The sequence below is a fragment of the Psammomys obesus genome, unplaced genomic scaffold, assembly GCF_907164565.1.
Source record: "Psammomys obesus unplaced genomic scaffold, mPsaObe1.curated_primary_1811, whole genome shotgun sequence".
Taxonomy (NCBI): domain Eukaryota; kingdom Metazoa; phylum Chordata; class Mammalia; order Rodentia; family Muridae; genus Psammomys; species Psammomys obesus.
The window spans coordinates 987,043-1,009,226 of record NW_026596256.1 but is presented as its reverse complement, the minus strand read 5'-3'; the positions used below and the strand labels follow the sequence as shown (position 1 = coordinate 1,009,226).

Genomic DNA, 22,184 nt, shown 5'->3' with positions numbered 1-22,184 from the left:
TCACTTAACACATGAGTATACTCATGCCAGACAGGGGACCCACCACAGACCAATTGTTATCATAACATAATAATATATACCAATGTGAATATATTAATATTCACCAATAAAATATCAACAATATAATAATTATACCAATGTGAACCAATGAGTTTCTTGGGATTAATAGCAAGAGTAATCTGGGTGTGAGGGCAGCTACAGGGAGGACTCAAAAGCAGCTGTATCTTCAAAAGCCCATCCACTCCACTACTGGTGGGAGCATAAACTTGTACAACCACTTTGGAAATCAATCTGATGCATTCTCAGAAAATTAGGAATAGTGCTACCTCAAGATCCAGCCATACCACTCCTAGGCATATATCCAAAATATGCTCACCTATACAAGGACATTTGTTCAACCATGTTCATAGCAGCTCTATTGGTAATAGCCAGAATCTGCAAACAACCTCGATGTCCTTCAGCAGAGGAATGGATACAGAAATTGTGGTACATTTACACAATGGAATACTATTAGCAATTAAAAACAAGAAATCATGAAATTTGCAGGCAAATGGTGGGAACTAGAAAAGACCATCTTGAGTGAGGTAACCCAGAAGCAGAAAGACACATGTTATATACTCATCCATAAGTGGATATTAGCAGTATAATATAGGATAAATATACTAAAATCTATACTCCTAAAGAAGCTAAACAACAAGGAAGACCCTAGGGAAGATGCTCCGTCATCATTCAGAAGGACAAATGTGATAGACATTGGAAGCAAAAGACAGTGAACAGAACAGGAGCCTACCACAGAGGGCCTCTGAAAATCTACTGATCAATGCATCAAAGTAGATGCTGAGACTCATAGCCAAACTTTGGGCAGAGGGCATGGAATTTTTTGAAGGAAGGGGGAGATAGAAAAAACTGGAGGGGACAGGAGCTCCAAAAGGAGACCAATAGAGGAAAAAAAACCTGAGCCCTGGGAGCCCACAGAGACTGATAACCCAACCAAGGACAATGAGTGGAGAGGACCTAAAACTCAGGCTCAGATGTAGCCCATAGATTCAGTATCCAAGTGGGGTCCTTGTAAGCAATGGGAGCAGGGGCTATCTCTGGCATAAACTCAGTGGCAGTCTCTCTGATCACCTCTTTTTGGGGTATGCAGCCTTGCCAGGCCACAGAAGAATACAATGCAACCAGTCCTGATGAGACCTGATAGGCTAGGATCAGATGGAAGACCTCCCCTATCAGTGGACTAGGGGAGGGACATAGAGGGAGTAGAGGGAGGGTGGGGTTGGAAGGAGACTACAGCTGGTATACAAATTAAATAAATTGTAACAAATGATAATTAAAAAAAGTTAAAAAATAATCACTTTGAAAAAAAACAACACAAAGAAAATCATCAAATTTAGTATCTCAGAACATGACAATTTATTTTACTAGTCCTTACTCCTCTTGCTCATTAATATAGGCTGGGCTTGGCTACACTGTGTCTTCACTCAGCAGTCCATTCTGCTGAGGAGTAGCTGGTTCACAAAGGAGTTAACTGGTGTCACCCCTCATGGTTCTGTGTTTGTTATCATCCTGCAAGTCTTGTTCTCATGGTGAGTCACTAGGTTTCCAAAAGAATGCGCAGAGGAGGACTAATCTTTCGGAGCAGTAGACCTGGACCTGGCAGCTCATCACTGTTGCACTTTATGGACTAAAATAAGTTATAACAAGACAGATGTTGCAAGAAGGGAAAATGGACTACCAATAGTGCTTTAAGGTCCTTGAAGTTCAAAGAGCAAAGATAAAATGGCATGCAAAGACAGAGCACAGAAGGATGAGGGCTGATTATAAACAAGCCATATGGCACTTCTTATCAGCAACTTTTGCCGTAACTCCTATTTCCTTAAGAAACATGACAAAATAAGATCTTTCGAAAAGAAAAAAGAAAGCCTGTCCAACACAGGCAATGACTCACAAAAACAAACAAAACAAACAAACAAACAAACAAAAAACAACCCCAAACAAACAAGCAAACCCAATTGCAAGCCCAAGCTCTCTGCATGGATTTAAGCAGCTGATCAGGTCCTAGAGTCTTCTCTAGGCAGCTCAGTTGGTTAGTACTTGTTTACTGATTCTGTAACTGTGGAGAAGTGCCCCGTGAATCTTTCAGATTTCAGGTTTCCCAGAAACGCGAAGTTGGTTTAGTTCCCGAGTCTCATGAGCTGCTCCCCCGCCTCTCCTCAACTTTCCTGGAAGGAATATTTCAATTCAGGAGAAACTGCTATGCAACATTTACTTTAGCAGAACACTGTATTCTGTAATCTGTACTGACACGGTTTACTAGATGACCACTGATCCTGGATCTAGGAACACCTAGAGCTGAAGAAGCACCCCAGAAATCCACTGTCATCTCTGAAATCCCAGGTCATCTCTATCCCACGGTCTTTAGTCATAATTTACTGGAAAGTCATGAGTGTGAGAAAGTGTCTCAGAAAAATAAGTCTTTTTCATAAAATACCAATCCTTAATTTTTTGGTATTTCCTAGAATGATTAATGATCACTACCCAAAAATTATCATAGTTTAACATCTGTTTTCTTCCCTGTTCTCAGAATAAGAGGAAAACATGAAAATATCGCACATTCCATCACATTATAAGAAATAATTAATGTTACCAACAGGGAGATCTTCCTTGTAAATATTCTACCTGTAAGACCTGGAGACCACAGAGGAGTGGGCACCGTCAGAATCTACAGGGTCACTGTGGACCCATTAGCATCACTTCAGGGGAGATGGCTGTCAGAAAAGACAACCCCTATGGCCTCAGTCAAGTTCAGGGTCTATTTTGTTGTAACTGGGATTGTGAGAAGGAGACATAAATACATAATGGGAAAGGAAGGCAGGAAAGAGAGCATGACTGAAGGAGAGGGATGGAGGAAGTGAGAAGGAAAGGGAGGACAACATAGGATACTTCCATGGGTGGTACCGGACTGACCAACTTCTTTTTTTTGTTGTTTGATGTGATGGGAACGCAACACTTTGAGTTTAAGAGGGACAAACTTACCAGGTGGCATTTCTGTCCAGAAGTTACTATGCAAACAGCAGATCTGTCAGTTGCTTCAGCGGACATCTTTTCCTGGACTCGGACAGCAAACTGTGCAAGTGTTTTGCCATGCCTTCCTGTGACACATGCGTATGATGTTTGATGAAATGCGGAGAGGGAATCGTACAGTAGATGCAAGAGTGAGAAAGCAATACAAAGCTGACTGGGAGGATGAGGAGATAGCTGACCAGGGAAAGATGGACTTTGTAGTTTCTTGAGAGTTACTAAATATGAGTCCCAGGGGAGTCACTGAATGAAACTACATGAACGAGAAGAAGTTGAAGATAGCCTGGATATCCTGGACACAAAGAAATAAAATGCTGCAGGTTTCTCTTACTTAGAGGGGAATATGACCATCTCCCACCATGATAAGATTTTGTTTACACTGTTAGTTGTATGACAATAATCAGGTACAACTCAGTCCTTTGTTGCTGTTGCTGTTTTTTTTTTTTTTTTTACATGGGGCCTGTGTAGTCTTGGCTGGCCAGGAACTCTGTATAGACCAGGTTGGCTTCACACAGAGATCCACTTGCCTCAGCCTCCTGCATGCTAGGATTAAAGGCATGCATGCACCCAAGCTGCCCTCTTCTGCCACTCTGGCCAGACAAGCTAGCGAGACCACCTACTTAGAGCACTCTGTCAGCCATCTACAAGTGGATCGCAGACAACCTCCACTGCTTCTGCCCTGCAGATCCCACCTGGCAGAATTCCATGTGCCAGACCCTGCTCCTGAACAGGTGCTACAACAAAATGCCTCAGGAGAGAAGGATGGCCCGGCAGGGGTGGGCGTGGTTGACCGTCACATTGACCCTCAGCATCGAAACTGGCTCAGTGGGGCCTTCAAGTAGCGGAGGCTGCTCCAGATCACATTGACCCAGCCTTTTCTGCCAGGTATCACAGGAACCCAGCACTGCTTGCTGGGGTGGGCCTCTGACCGTGAACACAGAGGCCCGGCAACTTAGCCTGGGAGGCCGTCTTCAAGGCTGGCACTCTGGGTGAGGAGCTGAGCTCACTGGAGGGTCCGGCGCTAAGGTCATCGCTGAGCCCTGCCTCATACAGACACGCGGACGTTACTCCCCATGACTGCCACTCAGACTTCCCTGCTGTCTGGAGACCTCCAACGGCATAGGCTGTTGACAGCTTGGACTTCAGTGAGACCTTCCTAGCCACATCCTTTCTTCAGCATCCCTGGGATGGAAGTGGTAGTGGCTGTATGCCTCCAGAGTCCCTCACTGAAGCTGACACAGGATGCCACCTTGACTGCTGACCTGCAGGGCTGAGCCAGTGTGGGTACCTTCTTGTAAGAGGTCAATTCTCACTCCATCTCTGGATAGTGCCCAAGTCAGGGCCCAGAACTGCACCCAACGACAGGACCGAAGACATCTCAGCACCCAGGCAGGGAGTGGGCCAGCTCTCTGAAGACTGGCTCCATGAGACAACATTGCTGCCAGCTGGGAATGTCCTCATATCCAGGCCCTGAAGACTGGGAACTGGGGACCCATGACCGGAATAGCTGCCTCCCCCTCATCAGCAACCCCCAAACACACGTTGTCTTATTGACCCATGTTCCCCCAAGCCCAAGAAATGTCAAAATCCCCATGGTGCCTGTTGCCCTATGAGAGCTGAAGCCTAGATGGGTCCTGCCAGGCCAAGGAGGAACTGAATAGAGCTCTCATCAAAGCTCTGTTTCATCTCACCTACTCCTGCTGCTTCCCTGGGTCTCTAGCTAGAGAAAGTTCCGAGTACAAGTGCTAATTCTATGACAGCAAAGTAACTTCTTGCAGCCCCTTCCTAGCGGAGCTTCCCAAATCCCCCAAGCCTTGGCTAGGGAGGATGGTGTCAGGAGAGAGGAGGGGACAGAGAGAGGAGGAAGAAATAAGGTATGATAGGCAAGATGGGGCAAAATGGTCTCTGAGGACTCTGGGACCATGTCCTGGCCCCATCACTAGCAGATAGGAGGCTGCAAACCTTTGAGCCTGACATGAGGCAGAAGAGGTTTGAAGTACTTGTGGCAGGGACTGCCGAGCTGCTAGGTGACAAGAAGAGACTAATACAGAGTATAGTTATATCTAAGACGCAACAGGGAGGAATGCCCAGCTTGCTGGACATACTGGGATCTGGAAGGAGACAGCCCAAACCCTATCAGTAGGGGGACCTGGTCTTGCTCTACCAGGACCCCTGAGGCTAGGACCCTTGTCTATCCCCATATGGGGTAATTTAACCTTTAAAAATGTAAATTTCTTCACAATAACTAATCTGAAAAAGGAGGTGGTATTGTGCCATCAAAACTGGCCTTCAAGCTATTTTTGATGTTTTTTCATAGGGAAGTTACAGTGACTATACTCTATTCACGGAAATTTAAGCCAGGTTAATTCCATGTTAACTGAAATGTGTGTGTGTGTGTGTACACAAATATGGCAAATCAGCGGTGCCAGTGCACGTATTAAGTATGCCCATTCACTATGATTTTTCATACAGTATTACTATGATTTCTATTTTATAATTGAAAAACTGAGGTGTAGTTACATCTGTTACTCCCCAAATCTCACACATCTGCTAGGAGTGCAGAAAAGGTTTGAAACAGGCAGGCCTAATGCCCGATTCCATGCTTTAAAGTTCTAACCTAGGGCTCATTCATTCGTGTACTCACGTATTCATTCATCGGGAGCGGATTGTACCAAACAATGCTATGGGAGAAAGAAATGTGTTTCTTAAACGTGCAGAAATGGGTAGCCGGTGGTTAAGCAGGTAAGGGTTAAAATAAGAACACGGAGAAGTGAGTGGCCGAGTGTGAACTAGGGGCATGGGAGAAATTTAAGAGAGACAAGTCTTGAAGCATGTGTGGGCAGTTACCTGGGAAACAGGGCACTGGGTGTCAAGGGCAGGAACGTCTGAGATGGAGGGGGGTGGATAACAGAGGCACATGGGCATGAAATGAACTGATGCATTTGGACTGTGTTCACCGGGGTGAAGAAAAGAGTTGAAAACACAGGGAAGGGGCAGCAAACGGGGTACAGACTCGGATCTGTCAACAAAATCAGAGTGTCTGTCAGCTTTCCACACTTCTGACTGGGATGTTCTCCAGAGAACCACAGAGAGCTCATTTTTCTCCTTAATAAAGCTAGTCCATCCCTATTCACGCTTCCATTGGAAAAACCACTCCCCGTTGAATAACACCATCCTTCATTTCTTTTAAAGGGACAAGTGTTTCATGATCCAGGACTATGCATTTCCACGGTGCAGGGCAGTGTGGTTACCGTGAAGGAAAGGGAACAAAGAAATCGGCTTTTAGAAGCACGGCATAAAGAAATATGAATTTTTGTCATGTTGTAAGGGTGTTTGATGGTTTCCTAAATTTATTTGTTTGAGTAAAAGATCTTAAGGTGTGGATTCTGCTAACACTGGCTTCCATTTGAAATGTTGCACAGGACATTCTACATTCATGTGTAGGACTTGAGACATCAGTTAGCATTCTCATGGTTCATGAGATAGCCCAGCAGACCTCACTCCTTCTGAATCCAAGTGAGTTCTTTCTTAAAAGTTTTTTTTTTCTTCACAATTTATTCATCATATATCCCAATTGAGGCCCATTCCTTCAACTCCCTCCAGTTTCATCCTCCCTCCCTCTTCTCCTCATCCCTTCCCCCTGGTCCACTGAAAGGGGGAGTTCTCCACTATTGCCATCTACCCATAGCTTGCTAAGTCTCATCAGGACTGCCTGGATTCTCTTCTTCCATGGCCTGGCAAGGCTGCATCATCAGGAGTAAATGATCAGAGAGCAGTCAGCTGAGTTCATGATAGAGGCAACCCCTGATCCCCTCACTCATGAATCCACATAGAGACTAAGTTGCCAATTGACCACATCTGAGAAGGGGGTCTAGGTCCTCTCCATACATGGTCCTGCATTGGTGCATCACTCTCTGCAGGACCTCCAGCTCTGATCTTTTAGTTTTGTTGGTCTCTTGACTTGGAGACCAAAACTCCAAGTGAATTCTTAACTTCTTCCTTTTCTGTGTGGCCTTTCTCCCTCTGAACATCACATTCATCTTGATCTCTTCTACAGTTTCTTTCCCCTCCTTTTTGCCTGTGGATATCTGCTGACCTTCAGCAGAAGCCATTTCTTTGCAGGGCCTTGTATTGAACATATGGTTAGGAGCCCATATACCCAGTTCTTCCCTAGCCCATGTTTGTCTATCAGTTTGTACACTTCAGAAAATAAATATCTACTTGTATGTTCAGTAGGAAACCAGGAGGTGAGTGATTGAAGGCTACCAACCTTGTTACTTACTTCTGTATTCTCATTGCAAACTGATCCCTGATCACATAATGGGCTTCTCTGGGGATGCTTTGATGTTTAGAAATTAATAAGTGGATGGAGGATGTATTGTCAGTATTTCTTCACACAAGGAAGGAGTTAATTCATGGTTCTTCCAATAAGCCCACAGGGGACTTGCATTTTAAAAATGTATTAAGGGTGGGTGAAGGCTTTTACTGACAAGCCTGGTAATTTGTGTATGATCCCCTCAGTCCCACACTGTGGAAGGAGCGAACCGATTCAAATTGTCCTCTGAACTCAATTGATGTGCCATGGTATGCTTACACACACACACACACACACACACACACACACACACACACACACACAAAGTAAATAAAATACAATAAAAATTTAAAGACTTTCAATGCTAAGTAACTGCCTCGGTATATAATTCAGTGCTGCTTTTTTTGTAATAATATTTGACATTGAAGATTACATTAAAATTGATGTTAGTGTTTGCACAGGTATTTTTCAACCTTAATCAACATTAATCAAACACATGACAAGGGAAAATACCAGTGCAGCTTATGAAATTAAGCATCTGAGAAGTGCTACAATCAAACAATAGCAACCCTACTTGTGCTGGGGTTAGAAGACACAGGCCTGAAGCTCTCAACCTGCCTCAGTTTCTCCTGTGTTTCTGAAATAATAAAGTACTCACTTTAAAAAAATCTAACTTGCTGGGTGGTGGTGGTGCACACCATTAATGCCAGCACTTGGGAGGCAGAAGCAGGCAGATCTTTGTGAGTTCGAGGCAGGCCTAGTTTGCAGAGCAAGTTCCAGGACAGCCACGGGTATACAGAGAAACCCTGTAAAAAACCAAAAACCAAATCAAAACAAAACTACCATGAAACAACAGCAAACAAGCAAGCGAGCAAACAAACAAACAAAACGACTTCTAACTTACAACTGTGTAAGATTTTCTGTAATATCTGGTGAGTGCGGCCTCAATAGCCACTGTCTTAATTGCAAGAATGATCTCCACATCTTACGTTAATTGTAAAGCTGAAAGAATTAGTAGGAATGATATTAATAACTAGAATTCCTGAGTAAAGTGCTGGAGAGAGAAAGGAGAAAGACTGAAGAAAAGTTCAAGGTCTATCAAGCAATTGCCACTAATGATTAGGTTTAATATTATATACATTACTACAAAATTCAAAGCCATCTTATATACAGATGTTATACAGAGTCTCAAAGAAGCATTCTTATATTAAATGTAAGTTTTTATTTCTCTATGTATCTCATTTTTGTTTTGTATTTTAGAACATTCCTGAAAAATCGCATTCTTCTTTTCCAGCTCAACCCTCCAGAAACTTGAAAATAGTTATTATATTCTTACATGGATGGGATTAATTCCATTGCAAAAGAGGACCCACGTGTGTCCCTTGTACTCTTTGCCATGTAAGGGCCCGGTAACATGACAGCCACCTCTCCAGAGAAAACACTTGCCAGATAATCGAGTCTCCCAGCAAGCACATTGATTCTGGTCTTCCCAGGCCACAGAATTGTTTTTTTCTGAAACACCGTTCAGTGTGTAGTGTTTTGTTATAGATTATGGCAATGTTATGGGGATTTAGCATGCAATTCAGTTAGTAGTGTGCTTGTCTAGCATGCACAGGACCCTAGGGTCCATCTACAATGTCTAAAGTGGTGGCATATGCACAAAAATCCTTGGGATGTAGAGGCAGGAGATCCGAAGTTCAGGGTCATCCTTAGTTACAAAAGCAAGTCTGAGACCAGCATGAGACCCTGTCTCAACAATAACAACGAATAGCAAACGTCTCCTGTAGGTTGAACTGTGGTTTTCCTAAGCTTATGTGTAGAAATCCTCACCACTTGCTTTTTAGAATGTGACATTATTTGGCGAAAGTGGGTTTGGGGTCACAGAGGTAATTGAGTTAAAAATAGTTCAAAAGGTTGAACTTTAATCCAGCAGGGTGATATCATTATGAGAAGGGCCATTTAGACACAAGCATGTACAGAGTGATGATACGAAAATACCGGGAGAACACCACCTACAAGCTTAGGAAAGAGGCCTAGAACGTACGTGGCTCTCCAAGCTCAAGGCAAGAAAGACATCAAACATTGAGTCTTCCGAATTGAGAGACAATAAATCCCCCTGGCTTAAACCCCCAGGCTGAGGTGGCACTAGATGCAGCCTGACGAACCAGTACTGCATGCTTCAGCTCTCTCTTGCCACAGGGTTAGCTCAGGCACTGGGCCTACTCACTTCCAAGCTGATCCCAAGATTGACAGATTATTGTCTTACATGTAAAGAGAAGAAAGCAGTTAGGGCTTCCTTTCTCTCTCCTCTCTCAGTTGACTCCGAGCATGCTGCGGTGAGTTGCAACTGTTGACTGTGAATGACTTTCCGCTTTTCAGATGTATAAGCGCTGCTTTGAAACCCTCATGGAAGGGAATTTTTCTCTACTATGTCAGCAGCTAATTCATCAAAGACACTAAGCCTGAAGGAAAAAAATGGACTTCCTATTTTTCTTCATCCTGGCCCTGATGATGCAGAAATGGAAACACGTCTTCTGAAGTTCGTCTTATGCTCTAGGTAGCCGTGTGTTTGGAAACAAACAGGCACAGAGCATGCAGAGACAAGGACCACTGCATTGAAAGTAACTACCAGTGCGGAAAGTGTCTGCTCTAACAGGACCCGAGTGATGGACATTCGATGTAGTGCTCAGAGGGCAGGAGCTCCTGCTGCTCAAGCATGAGGACCCAAGTTCAGATCTGCAACAGCCACGTAAAGCCGAGTGTCCATGATGATGGCTTTGTGGGTCTTCCTCGCTGCTAGCCTAGCTGAAACCGTGAGCTCTGGGTTCGAGGAAAGACCCCATCTCAAATAATGAAATGGAGAATGATGGAAACGGGCACCTGACAGCCTCTTCTGACCTCTGTAGGTGCACAACCCCCCCCACATGCATACATACATTTGCACACAAATACATATACATGCACACACACATATATATACACATGTACACACAGACACATACATGCACACACACAAACGCATACACACATGCATATACATACACACATATACTCACACAAACACACACGTGGACACAACACACATCTTAAATATAAAAATAAAAAGTACTTTTAGTGAATACATGTTCAACAGCATCTTTGGGAAAGCTGCATGGCGCTCTCAGGTCAGAATCATCTTCAGAAGTAAAGTTCTTGGTCATCATATTGTCGCCTCGCCGGCTGTGCAGCTTGAGTTGTTTTCATAAAAGAGATAAGATGGTCTCTGAGCTCATGCTTTCCACAGTCTGCACACAATCACACATGCGTATGCTACCCAAGTGTGTATATTACTAGGACAGAGTAGGAAAACATTTTAGCAATAACTTCTTTTCAAAACTATCTTTGAAATGCTTTTGAAATCTGATGGGGTAGCTCGTTTTGACCACAGTGTTCACTCAGAATTCTTTGCTTGGTCTTCCCATGGACACAGATGTGGAATGCAAACCTTGTTTTCAGAAACATACTTATTCACACAGCATAAGACATGGTGGTCCTACTTCACACAGCTTGAAAGAGTCCAGGGGAGAGCCCCCAGGGTGTCATGCATTCCTGGCAAATTCTCCACCACTGAGCTCCACCAGGAGTCTGCTAAGCTTCCCTTCCCCCACTTTTCAAGAGTTGATTCAAGAGTGGTGTTTGAAATTCAGCCTGCAGGAATTGTGAGATAAGCTGATACTATTGCCCTATGTGAGGCTCTCTGGCCCCTCAGGTAGAGCCTTACCCTTCTACCTTGTTGGTCTCCTTCAAGCTACAGTTGGTGAGAGTTCTGCGATTCCCCCAGTGGTCTTACTGATTCTTTTGCTGTTATTTAGACATTCACTATGCTACTTTAAGAGATGTTTTTACATTTTATAACAATGCTTTGCAAGTATGTATCAGGTGGTAAACCTTAAGAAAAATGCTCCAGAATATTAATAGTGTTGAAAGGAATTTCGACACAGTATTTAGCATGCAGAAATCCATAGTACGGTACCTTCAGATGGCCTCAGTGATCTCCACCTTCCGGTATTCTGGTGTAATCTAGCCCCTGTGACTGACTGTGAGTAACCTGCTGCCAACTGTGTTTCAGGTCCCCTGGGCAGCAGACCCTGGCGCTGAGCTTGGCGACATTTACAACTCCTCTTGATTGTACCATGATTTTGAGTCCAAGGGGCCCAGTTGTGCCCCGCCCTGATTCCTGGCCAAGAACAACTTTAAAATAACAAAAGTTCTATTAAGTCATTACATTTTGGGATTAAGTTATGGCCTAGCAGTGGGTAAGTCATTCCAGGACAAATTCCCAGGACTCTACAAATTCAGAGTCTACTCAGTGGTAGAGTGCTTGGCTAGCATGTGTGAAACACAAGATCCTCAAGACCACACGAAGGACAAACATATTGCGTGTCACACTCTGTTCTTAGTTGGGGGAGAAAACCCGGATGAGAGATACAATGCTTAGGAAAGCCAGGTAGCATGAGAGAAAGACATTATTTTGGTTTTGAAGTCAACCATTTCCAGAATGTGTTGTTACCTCTCTCCTCACAGGAAAGTCACGCTTGATTAGAAGGAATTTGGAATTATGCCTAATCTTCCACCACATATCTCTCACTTACTCTGAAAGTTATTTGATTTTTATGTATTTAATTGTATGGCTAAGACAATGATCTTCTTATTCTGCATAGCTCCAAACGGTGCTTTCAACAGACTTTCTAGATATTAAAAATGTTTTCTCTATTATTAGTGATCACAACTGAATCATTCTCCAACTAAATATGTCTATAAACTACCACGATACACACTAAAAATATGCTGAGGCTCAGCTGGTGGCTCAGGGCCCAGGAAGGCCAGCCACTCTCCCAAAGCTTGTTAAGGGCCCAACTCTATGCTCATTGCAGTGAGGGAATGGATCAGCCAGCCACAATAGTTTGGGGTGAAGTAAAATGTTTTTACAGCTTGCTTGTTTTTGTTCCTAGCTTTCTGTTTCTTTCATTTATGAGTCTGCCTTCCTTTAGAGGCTGCTGGAATCAGGTATTTTTCACCTCTTTCACAGAAATAGTTTTTGCTAACCAGCATTGAAAGAGTTAAGTGGGTCTGCTTAGTTCTGCTGGATTTAAAAATGAGGCCTCACAGATGTTTAATTCATACACCAGCCTTCTGAGGTCAAGATTATTACCCCTATTTAGAAGATCTGGAAACCAAGGCAGAGAGGTTGAGTAATTTATCCCCGGGTGCAGGAGGGATCAGTGTCTGAGCTAGGATTACAGTTCTGAGAGCCTCAGCTTCCTGGACTTGTGCTCAGACCACTGCATGTATTGCAAAGCCGCTTGGCCTCCTTAAACTAAGCCCTTCTCCTCCCCTCTTGCCCTCGGAGCCCTCTGGTGAGCTCTTGAACTGCTGTCAGCGTGTGTGCAGGAGGTCTGAAGGCATAGGCTAGAAAGTGGACCAGGCATTGGCTGGTTGCTGCTGGCTTCTTCGCTGCTTAGCAGGCAGTTTCTCCTCCAGAATAGGTGCTCAGAAAACTATGCTTCAAAGGCTTTTTCTTTTCAGACAGAGATATCCAGGCAACGTAGTCAACCTTCATTAGCTGTCATCGTGTGCTCTGGAACTCTATTTAGGAGTAGAAAACCTCAGCAAAGGAGGATTCATGGTTACAAGAGGTTCTGTACGCAGGGTTCCTTCCATTGAGGGTTTTCCTAAAAGGAGCCTCAAATCTACCACCTACCTATACACTACTTTCCCCCTGAGTTTTTCGAGGCATACTTTTTATTTAAAAAAAATAAAGTGCAATAAAATACGTGTGTATCTGCCACCATTGCTAATGTTAACGAAAATATTCTTGAGCTTGGTCAAAACAAAAAGAACCTTAGAAAAATATTTTTAGCACACTGGGTTTGGAGGCTGTTGGAAGTGTTGATCTGTGTGTTTTTGCCAGTGTTTTGATCTTAAGCCAATCACTTAACCTCTCTGAAGGTACAAAGACAAACCAAAGGGCTCTTGCTCATTAGAGGGTTCAGTGTGGTGGGAAAGATAGATCACTGGCTATGACACAGTGTGATTCGTGCTGTATTAGTGTTATGATCAAAGAGCATAGGGAGCACAGAGGTAGCAGCATTTAAACCTGACCTTGATTTTTCACTGCATACCAAACAGAATGTATTTTAATTGGAATGACCCTAGCAGACCCAAGGTGGAAAACTACAGCCTATGTGAGAAAGAATAAGTCCTGGATGACTGGACCACTGGGTGAGCAGACAACTGAGAAAAGTTATAGGAGAGGAGGAGAGAAGGTAGGGGGCAAATCTGGGACCAGCTGGCAAGTCTAGGCTGTTCCATAGGGAAAAGGAAGCTGTTTATGAATGTAGCCATTCCCTCACACTGAATGCATTTAAAGTGATAATTCAGGCACCATGATAATATCTAGTTCCGGGATGGTTGTGTGCCAGAACTGTTTGAAAGACAAATAATAAACAGACAATTGCAGAATAGCAGAGAGCACTAAGTAAGGTCCGTGTCCAGGAGCACAGAGAGAGACACAGAACACACAAGACATGGTCAGAGGCACGAAGGAAAGAGACTTGCTAGGCACCATCTCTGGAAGCAGCCTGATGAGTTCTCTTCAGAGAACTCCACTTAAGTAAAATCAGTTTTCCTAGCTTTGACACACAAAGGAAACTTTAGGATGAGCAAGTAAGAAGCAGATTTGGAGTTTATTAAAATTTAAAGAAAGATTTTTGGGGAGAAGGATAATACATTCCTGACAGCATGGATGTGAACTCAGGAGCATGGGGGTTTATTAAAAGAGATTTTTAGATTAACTTTATGAGGAGCAGAAGAGAGATACCCAGGGAAGGAATGAGACATACCTAAGAGTGAGCATGGTCTTCTTGATGGAGGGTCGCAATTAATCTTAGCATAAGCTATACACACTATTAGGCACTTGGGGAGGGGCATGTGTGAAGAAGGGGGAGAGAAGGTGGGATTAGGAGGGGAGGAGGGAGGGGATTATGGGGGGATACAAAGTGAATAAAATGTAATTAATAAAAGTTAAGTCTGTATTACAACATAATTTTTTTTTCCTGTATGTGCGTCTGTGGGATAGGTGTATTTTCATATGAATGCAAGGTGTGTGATCAGATAAATGTGGGGGCCAGAGTTCAGTCTTGTGTCATACCTTAGGAGCTGTTCACCTTGTTCTTTGAGACAGGGTCTCTCAGGGCCTGGAGCTCAGCAGTCAGGGCTAGGCCAGCTGCCAGTGAGCCACAGGGAATGTCCCCCTCCCCCAGTCTCTGCTTCCTCAATTCTTGGATTACAAGTGAATGTCATCACATGACTGTTTAGCTTGGGTTCTAGGAATCAAATGTAGGTCCTTCTCTACTTTTATAATGACTGAATCATCTCCCCAGCCCTAAAAAAACATCTCCTTAATAAATTAATGCTGCTTTTAAAAGTTTATATGAAGTTCCCTGAACACTCAAATTTTCCTCCTTTGCTATCTATTAAATGTTTTTGCAATCTTATAATTTCTTTAAGATAAAGCAAGCAAAACAAAGGCTTTAGTTATTATTCCAATTTTAATAGTTTTTTCCAAGAGAAAAAAATTGTCTATGCTTTTTCCATTCTACAAATTTAAAAACAGGAAATACAGTTGTTCAAATAATCCCTAGGTATAGAAGGGAGAAGATAGCACCCTGATATTCCATTGCTCTGAAGTCTGAAGAGTCAGCTTCTTCTGGGGAGAGTTTCATAACTCTCAGTTGGGACATCTTCGAAGCCAAAGGATGTGGCAGGGATTCAGTGTGGAGGCTTTCACTGCCATCCTTCTAGCAGGATGACGTTGGTTTAAATATGGGCAAAGACAGACAGACATAGCACACTGTCTGGCTCTTGGACTTTTTAGGAAAGAGAACTGTGGTCAAACATAAATTAGGAAAGACTGGGAAGAAAAGTGTAAAAACACTCAAAGTCCTCAGGGGTTGAGAACATCTTTAAAACATTTGATTGTAAGGGGAAGAGAATGGGGACTGAGAGAGCTCAGTGGTTTGAGAGTACTCACTAGCAAATATTGAGAAAGTCTAGTTATTTAGAGACTCCCTGTGTGTCTAAATTGTAATGAAAAAAAGTTGGAGATGGGTATAAAGCACATGATAACTCAGATAATTAAGGACTTAAGAGGCAATCAATTGTGGAAAAACGTATCAGCCAGACACCAAATCAACCCGCATTTCTTAGTTTTAATGTGGCTGTCATTGCAGAGGACACACAGACAGGAGTTGCTGCTGCCCCTGTCTTGAAGGGGATCTAATGTGCTGCAGAGATAAGATGTATGATTTAGAACGCAGAACCCTGTGAGGGATCAATTTGAAGACATGATCTTATCACTGAAATGATAGGTGTGGAGAGACAGGAGTTTCAGAGGAGCGTCCTGGACATGGTGGTAATTAAGGACAGGTTTTAACGAAATATAGCATTTTGGGTCAGTAAGTAGGAAATGGAGAATATTTGCCTATCAGGACCAGAAAAACCATCACAAATAAATTATAATTATGCAGCGCCATAGAAGCAGAACCTGTGTATAAAACCAGAGAATTATTTCGTGTTGTCCTAGCAATCTACCTGCAAGCCTGTATTGAGAGCAGAACGTTTTCAGGCCCTTGTTATAGAGGAGTCTAGTGTGGAGGAGAAAATTCTGCATTCATGAAGCACAGAGTCATGTATACAAGATGAGATGTAATAAAGAATTATTTATATTACCTCAGACTGTAAGCTGCATGCTTGTGTCATAGATTCACTTTTGCAACAAAGGCATACATTTTTAGATGCTAACTTCACTTTTTTGATATTACAATTACATTTCCTCCCTCCAAACTCTCCCATATACCCTTCTCTGCTTTCCTTCAAATTAATAGCCTCTTTTATTAATTGTTATTTCATGAATATATACATGTATACTCATGCATGTTCCTAAAGATAACCTGTTCAGCCCATATAATGTTACATGGATGTATATTTTCAGGGCTGACCAGTAGGTTCTAGACAGTCAATGGTTGTGCCCTTCTCTAGGGAAGACCATCTCTCCAGCTCCCAGGTTTTCTCAGTTAGTTGCATATAGCTTTTCCTGTAGGGCTGAGGCCTTGTGGGGTTTTCCCCATCTACTTTGGCACATCTATGGATAGCTTCCTTGTTCAGCTCATGGTTTGGTGGTCATACTGGTGAGATGCTAAGGGTATAGCTGCTGACATCACCAGGAAACGATCTCACAGTAAACGTCCTGACCCTCTGTCTCTTATAATATTTTCCATGTCCTTTTCTGTATGTTCCCTGAGCCTCAGCCATGAGAGTGTTTTGTAGATATATCCACTTGGAACTGAGCTCCACAGCTCCACAGCTTGGTTCATTGTGGTTTTCTGTAGTAGTCTCCTTCTGTTGCAAAGAGAAGGTTCTTTGATGAAAGGTGGAGATTTTGCTTATCTGTGGGAATAACGACCAATGTTTTCACATTATTCTTAGGGGTACAGTTGTACATTTTAAAGATCTTAGTACCTTCTTTGCTTCTGGAAGAAACTTCGAGAAACTAAACTCTAAGAGATGACTAGAGCCAGTACAGGTGCCCTAGAGTACAGGGACATTCCCGAGAGGACCTGATTGCGGTATTTTGTGACTATTTTGATAAGAGAGTACAGATATAGGGGATCCAGGCTTAACTCTATTTTGAGCAGTAGACTTACTTTGCCAAGTTCACATCACCAGTGATGATTTTGTTTGTCTTTTCTCTGATTATATTAGATGGCGCCAATTGCCTGTCTGACCTTTGAGAGGGGAATTTCTAAACTCTAAGGCTTCCTTGTATTGTTCAACTTTATTAAAGGGAACCCATTCACGATTTTTAAAAGGTGCCTGTTTTCTTACATTTAAGCATTAAAATGTATTAGGTTGATAAAACTTACAGCAATATTCATCTATTTATTTTCATTTTAATCTCTCTGATTTTCAATAAATGTCATTTATTGAACCCTTGACTCTCAGTTGCCCACATAACTAGAAGCCCACATAACCTGAAGACATGTTGGTCATAGCACATAAAGCAATCAAGCTGTAACTGATCTGAACAATTCCTCTGTGCTGGCCAGCTGTCATAGTTTCTGAGGGTGCCATGTACTGTTGCTGAAGGAAAACACACACACACACACACACACACACACACACACACACACACAAACTGATGGTACTACCAAGTGGTGCACCCTGAATTCTGTGATGCTGGACTTGCCAAGCAAGATCTGCCCACTTAGTGTGATGGTGGTAAAAAGGTTATGGGGTAACCAACTGTTTTTGGTTTGGATTTGATTGCTCTACCACAGAAGGAATCCATGGCTGGTACTGTAAATTTAGTTAAACGCTTATAGCATGGGAAGTTATAGGCCCTCGAGGGGAGTATGATAATGTTGGCTTGCTAACTAGGAATGATATTCAACTGTCCTCTGAGTATTCATGTTTATATATATATATCAGTTAGTGGTGGCAGAGAAACTTCTCTCTATAGTGGTCAATAGTTATAAGTAGACTTATAGCAGGTGAAAATACTGATAATAAGTGACTATTGAGTGCACAGCTGTAAGTGGTTTATCTATTTTAACCCTCTCCCAAGGCTCAAGGGGCGTAATTGAATGGGGGGACATAAAGAATGTAGTAGCAGAAGGCCTGAAAGTAATGCTGTCACATGGCATGGATACCACACTTGTGAAATTTCTGCAGCTATGGTTATCTGCACAAGATGATGCCAAGATCAGTCAACATTTCAGCAGGCAGCACTAATTGAACTCAGTGGGTTATAAAAATATTAAAGAAGGCATGAAGGATTGAAGAATTATGTGTTGTTACGTGTTGGGTGTGGAAAGCAGGAGGGAGATTATGGTATGAAAATGACAGATACAATATTTGCATGTATGGCATTGTGAAAGAATAAATAAAAGAAAAAAGAAAAGAAAAGAAACATGTCATTGGATATACCAATGTTCAATAAAACTATAATCTAGATCTTTAAGTATCCTACATGTCTCAAACCACCTTATTTCTAGTCCTCAGTGTTTATTAAGAGTTTATAAAAAAGGCTCACTCTATGGAGTCTCAAACCTTGATAATACAATTTGGCTGTAACATTTTGCCAATGTGAATAGACTTGATCAGTGTGGCAAATAGACTTTGAAATTTGAACATAAAGCTATGTATTTGATGTGATATGAATGAACTTCCTATTGTATTCACAGTGACCCAGAACATTTCTGGCAGAAAAAGTTTGATTGGTCCCTGGAGGCATGGATGGTAAAAGTGCCTCAGGATTACCTGAACACTTCAGTCCTAAGGAAATCTTTGATCTAGTAAATGGTTGGTCACTTAGAAGGCTAAGGGATTAAAGCATTCACATACACATTAGAGCTGAGAAACTCAACACATACCCTGTGGTTCACTTTCTGGTTTTAGACTAGCTAAAAGCCAACATGTATCATCTATCTCTGGCTCTGCTGACAGCAATGGAAAGACCCTGGCAGCCAAGCTCTCAGTAGAGTCCCATTGGATCCTGCAGTAGACAAAGGCTGGTGAAAAGGCCAGACTCATGACCAATGGGAACAGCTTGAATGGCCAGCAATGCCAGGCTAAACTTTTCTGAATCATTTGGGAACTCCTACTGTCCTTGCTCCCAGAACTACTGACAATTTAACTGCGAAATAATGTGGAGAATTGGTTAAAAATGACACTTAAATAAATTTATTACTTTAGATGTAGTAATTTGGGAGTCAAAGAATGATATACTCAGGCCTCAGAAGACTGGAAATGAATTTCTCAGAATTCACAACCCACAACTGCTAATGTTAGGCAAATGCCATAGATTATGTTAGGCTGAAACCTCTGGTCTATTAATTGGACTTAATAAAAGTGGTTACCTAGGCTTATTTAGAGAATTCCAGGACTTACCCATTACAGTAATCAATCTACCTTGGTAAATAATGAATATTTGTTGTCTCATCATATTCCACTGTAAAATGGAATTGTCAGTAGAGTTTGGATCTTATTGCCAAGAAACATTACCCTAAAAGCTAAGATAATAACAATAACAGACAAATAAGGTAACACTTATTTGTTATTTATTATTGAGAACTTTACATTTTTATTGATTACTTACATGCACCCAAAGTTTTTGGTATTTTATTGAAAAGTGTAGAGTTGTGACTAAATGGAGGAGAAGTTGGACCATTAGAATGGAGCACAGAGAACATTTGTGAGCCCAGAGGTAGGCTAGTGTTCAGAATACCAATTGCAAAGTGGCTCTCTGCTGGGGCTTAGGAGAAATGGTTCTTTCATAATTTTAAACAGTTTGTGAATTCCCCTTCAAAGCAGGCTCTTCAAGGGGAACTGAATATAACCTCTGCCTAATTCCACTCAGTATTTCATTTCTCTTTTGTTTGCAAGGTATTAATTATTAAATGTGCTTCATATTGATAATTGTGCTGCATCTTATTTATTAATGACTCACTACTAAGCTTAAACTTAATATCTCCAGAGGTTCTCAGGTCTCTTTTTTTGCAGGTCATTGCTCTTTTTCTCTCTGCAGGGCTAGCAGCTGAGGTTTCAAGCTTTGGGGTTTAAGGCGGATGGGTCTTGATGGTGTGATTATCCATTGCACACTTCATTACCACTAATGGAGTCACCCATGCAGTCAAAGAGAGAAAGCTAGCCTTCGATATAAGCAACTAATAGGCAATAAATTATTACACCTGGAGAAAGCAATCATACATAAGAGCTGTAAATGATCAGAGTCCAGGAAAAAGTTATATATATATTTTATTTTGCCTCAAGTATGTGTCTCTTGGTTCTTAAAAAAAAAAAGACAGATATTATTTTCAAAGCAAAAAAAAAAAAAAATTGAACCAGTTCTTTGGTTTAGTGTAGTTGTGGCAAGAGCCCCAAAATAAACAAAGTAAAAATCGAATGCCTTGTGATGCTGCCTCCTGTAGTCCCATTTTCTTGTTTGGGCTTTACTCAAATCCAGAATTATACCTGCATACTTTCATTCAAGACTTCAGAGACATAGAGTACAAGTTTGCATTATGAAAGGATAAAAAAAAAAATCTCCAGTTTGTCCCAGAGGAGGAAAAATACACATCCTAACAAGCAAACATTGTTAACATGGGCTGTAGGGAAAGATTTAATTATCACCATCAAACCCCCGTAAATCTGGTCGACCATGCCCATATGGTACTTTAGAGACTGCAGTTCTGTCAGGGCCCGTGTGTCTCCCAGTCAGGATTTGCCCCCAGGTTCATGCCATCACATTCCACTGAGCAGAACAACTTTTCTTTCCCTGAGCTCCAGGGGGTCTCTCACAACTTCTTTCCTGTCTTTTACCACTCCCACGGCTCTCCCAGTTTAGTCTACTCCGAGGACCGTGAGAGGTCTTCTTCTGAGTTTTGCAAGTAACAGAATCTTTTTTTAAATTTTTATTTATTTTTAAAAATTTTTTATTTAAATTTTATTAATTACACTTTATTCACTTTGTATCCCCTCGTAAGCCCCTCCCTCCTCCCCTCCCGACCCTACCTCCCTCCCCTTTCTGCATGCACTGATAGGGGAGGTCCTCCTCTCCTTCCTTCTGATCCTAGTCTATCAGATCACATCAGGAGTGGCTGCATTGTCTTCCTCTGTGGCCTGGTAAGGCTGCCCCCCTCAGGATCTTTTTTTTTTAATTTTTTATTAATTACACTTTATTCATTTTGTATCCCCCCATAAGCCCCTCCCTCCTCCCCTCCCGATCCCACCCTCCCTCCCCTTTCTGCATGCATGCCCCTCCCCAAGTCCACTGATAGGGGAGATTCTCCTCTCCTTTCTGATCTTAGTCTATCAGTTCTCATCAAAAGTGGCTGCATTGTCCTCTTCTGTGGCCTGGTAAGGCTGCTCCCCCCTCAGAGGGAGGTGATCAAAGAGCAGGCCAATCAGATTATGTCAGAGGCAGTCCCACTTCCCATTACTAGGTAACCCACTTGGACACTGAACTGCCATGGGCTACATCTGTGAAGGGGTTCTAGGTTATCTCCATGAATAGTCCTTGGTCGGAGTATGAGTCTCTGGGAAGTTCCCTGTGTTCAAATTTTCTTGTTCTGTTGCTCTCCTTGTGGAGTTCCTGTCCTCTCCAGCTCCTACTATTTCCCACTTCTTACATAAAATTTCATTCACTCTGCCCGACAGTTGGCCATCAGGCTCAGCATCTGCTTTGATAGTCTGCAGGGCAGAGGCTTTCAGAGGCCCTTTGTGGTAGGTTCCTAGTTTGATTCCTGTTTACTTCTTCTGGCTTTCAGAGGCCCTCTGTAGCAGGTTCCTAGGTTGTTTCCTGTTTTCTTCTTCTTCTGATGTCCATCCTTTTTGCCTTTCAGGACAGGGATTGAACATTTTGGTTAGGGTCCTCTCTCTTGCTTAGTTTCTTTAGCAAAAAGATACACACGGTATATACTCACTCATATAGACATATAACATAGGCCAAACCCACTAAAATCTGTGCCCCTCAGGATCTTAATGAACCTTTTCTTCTCCAGAGGAAGGAACTTCCCCTGTTGCCCCTGCGCCCAGCTGAGATTTGGATGCTCTCATCCAGCCCCGATATAAGGAGGACCAGGATCTTTCAACGCGCTGATTGTGCTTTCCAATCTCTTCAGCTTGTCCAGTGGATTCACCCTGGTTCTTCTAGATTAAGCCGCTGTCTCCATGCTTCCAATCTGAGTGC

At 42.5% G+C, this 22,184-nt stretch overlaps 1 pseudogene; it reads left to right on the top strand.

Moving 5' to 3' along the window:
* The first annotated feature begins 3,170 nt into the window (after window positions 1-3,170).
* On the top strand, window positions 3,171-4,379 carry LOC129668667 (forkhead box protein J1-like; annotated as a pseudogene).
* Window positions 4,380-22,184: the final 17,805 nt, after the last annotated feature.